At 40.8% G+C, this 3001-nt stretch overlaps 1 long non-coding RNA gene across 7 annotated transcripts; it reads left to right on the plus strand.

The window, feature by feature from the left end:
- The first annotated feature begins 212 nt into the window (after positions 1 to 212).
- On the plus strand, positions 213 to 2911 carry LOC115183977 (uncharacterized). Of its 7 annotated transcripts, XR_003874147.1 has the most exons (6): positions 220 to 310; positions 341 to 450; positions 791 to 890; positions 1193 to 1302; positions 1683 to 1733; positions 2284 to 2432. It is a non-coding gene; the product is annotated as an uncharacterized LOC115183977 (long non-coding RNA). The 7 variants fall into 7 exon arrangements; XR_003874145.1 differs by lacking the exons at positions 1193 to 1302; positions 1683 to 1733; positions 2284 to 2432 and adding exons at positions 2633 to 2733; positions 2874 to 2911 and having other exon boundaries at positions 213 to 260; positions 791 to 910; XR_003874141.1 differs by lacking the exons at positions 1193 to 1302; positions 1683 to 1733; positions 2284 to 2432 and adding exons at positions 2633 to 2733; positions 2874 to 2911 and having other exon boundaries at positions 791 to 910.
- Positions 2912 to 3001: the final 90 nt, after the last annotated feature.

Below are 3001 nucleotides of genomic sequence, written 5' to 3' on the forward strand. Positions count from 1 at the left end.
CCGTGGACCCCCCCGTGGATCCCCCCTGTGGATCCCCCCCGGGGACATAACAATATCTTTCCTTGGACGTGAACGTATATCTCTCTGTATATACAATACCGTGTACCTTGGAAACAGAGGTCACCGTTAGTTCATCGCTACTGTGCACGTTGGAGACAGAGTGGCGTCGTTACACGGAGTGGAATTACACTTAACATTAAGGGTGTAAGTGTTGTTTTATGCTGTTCTATATGACCAGAGGTTGTTCTATATGACCAGAGGTTGTTTTATGCTGTTCTATATGACCAGAGGGTGTTCTATATGACCAGAGGTTGTTTTATGCTGTTCTATATGACCAGAGGGTGTTGTATATGACCAGAGGGTGTTTTATGCTGTTCTATATGACCAGAGGTTGTTTTATACTGTTCTATATGACCAGAGGTTGTTTTATGCTGTTCTATATGACCAGAGGTTGTTTTATGCTGTTCTATATGACCAGAGGTTGCTTTATGCTGTTCTATATGACCAGAGGTTGCTTTATGCTGTTCTATATGACCAGAGGGTGTTCTATATGACCAGAGGGTGTTTTATGTTGTTGTAAATGACCAGAGGGTGTTTTATGCTGTTCTATATGACCAGAGGTTGTTCTATATGACCAGAGGGTGTTTTATGTTGTTCTATATGACCAGAGGGTGTTTTATGCTGTTCTATATGACCAGAGGTTGTTCTATATGACCAGAGGGTGTTCTATATGACCAGAGGGTGTTTTATGCTGTTCTATATGACCAGAGGTTGTTCTATATGACCAGAGGGTGTTCTATATGACCAGAGGGTGTTTTATGTTGTTCTATATGACCAGAGGGTGTTCTATATGACCAGACGTTGCTTTATGCTGTTCTATATGACCAGAGGTTGTTCTATATGACCAGAGGTTGTTTTATGCTGTTCTATATGACCAGAGGGTGTTCTATATGACCAGAGGGCGTTTTATGTTGTTCTAAATGACCAGAGGGTGTTTTATGCTGTTCTATATGACCAGAGATTGTTCTATATGACCAGAGGGTGTTTTAATGCTGTTCTATATGACCAGAGGTTGTTCTATATGACCAGAGGGTGTTTTATGCTGTTCTATATGACCAGAGGGTGTTCTATATGACCAGAGGGTGTTCTATATGACCAGAGGGTGTTTTATGTTGTTCTAAAATGACCAGAGGGTGTTTTATGCTGTTCTATATGACCAGAGGTTGTTCTATATGACCAGAGGGTGTTTTATGTTGTTCTATATGACCAGAGGGTGTTTTATGCTGTTCTATATGACCAGAGGTTGTTCTATATGACCAGAGGGTGTTCTATATGACCAGAGGGTGTTCTATATGACCAGAGGGTGTTTTATGCTGTTCTATATGACCAGAGGTTGTTCTATATGACCAGAGGGTGTTCTATGCTGTTCTATATGACCAGAGGGTGTTTTATGTTGTTCTATATGACCAGAGGGTGTTCTATATGACCAGACGTTGCTTTATGCTGTTCTATATGACCAGAGGGTGTTTTACTCTGTTCTATATGACCAGAGGGTGTTTTATGCTGTTCTATATGACCAGAGGGTGTTCTATATGACCAGAGGGTGTTCTATATGACCAGAGGGTGTTCTATATGACCAGAGGGTGTTCTATACGACCAGAGGGTGTTTTATATGACCAGAGGGTGTTCTATGCTGTTCTATATGACCAGAGGTTGTTCTATATGACCAGAGGGTGTTTTATGCTGTTCTATATGACCAGAGGTTGTTCTATATGACCAGAGGTTGTTCTATATGACCAGAGGGTGTTTTATGCTGTTCTATATGACCAGAGGTTGTTCTATATGACCAGAGGTTGTTCTATATGACCAGAGGTTGTTCTATATGACCAGAGGGTGTTTTATGCTGTTCTATATGACCAGAGGTTGTTCTATATGACCAGAGGTTGTTCTATATGACCAGAGGTTGTTCTATATGACCAGAGGTTGTTTTATGCTGTTCTATATGACCAGAGGGTGTTCTATATGACCAGAGGGTGTTCTATATGACCAGAGGGTGTTTTATGCTGTTCTATATGACCAGAGGGTGTTTTATGCCGTTCTATATGACCAGAGGTTGTTCTATATGACCAGAGGCTGTTCTATATGACCAGAAGTTGTTCTATATGACCAGAAGTTGTTCTATATGACCAGAAGTTGTTCTATATGACCAGAGGTTGTTTTATGCTGTTCTATATGACCAGAGGTTGTTCTATATGACAAGAAGTTGTTCTATATGACCAGAAGTTGTTCTATATGACCAGAGGGTGTTCTATTTGACCAGAGGGTGTTCTATTTGACCAGAGGCTGTTCTATTTGACCAGAGGCTGTTCTATTTGACCAGAGGCTGTTCTATATGACCAGAGGCTGTTCTATATGACCAGAGGCTGTTCTATATGACCAGAGGCTGTTCTATATGACCAGAGGCTGTTCTATATGACCAGAGGTTGTTCTATATGACCAGAGGTTGTTTTATGCTGTTCTATATGACCAGAGGGTGTTTTATGCTGTTCTATATGACCAGAGGGTGTTTTATATGATCAGAGGTTGTTCTATATGACCAGAGGTTGTTTTATGCTGTTCTATATGACCAGAGGTTGTTTTATGCTGTTCTATATGACCAGAGGGTGTTTTATGCTGTTCTATATAACCAGAGGTTGTTCTATATAACCAGAGGTTGTTCTATATGACCAGAGGGTGTTCTATGCTGTTCTATATGACCAGACGTTGTTCTATATGACCAGAGGGTGTTTTATGCTGATCTCTATGACCAGAGGTTGTTCTATATGACCAGAGGGTGTTTTATGCTGTTCTATATGACCAGAGGGTGTTTTAAGCTGTTCTATATGACCAGAGGTTGTTCTATATGACCAGAGATTGTTCTATATGACCAGAGATTGTTCTATATGACCAGAGATTGTTCTATATGACCAGAGATTGTTCTATATGACCAGAGGTTGAATCC

The sequence above is a fragment of the Salmo trutta genome, unplaced genomic scaffold (genome assembly GCF_901001165.1).
Source record: "Salmo trutta unplaced genomic scaffold, fSalTru1.1, whole genome shotgun sequence".
Taxonomy (NCBI): Eukaryota; Metazoa; Chordata; class Actinopteri; order Salmoniformes; family Salmonidae; genus Salmo; species Salmo trutta.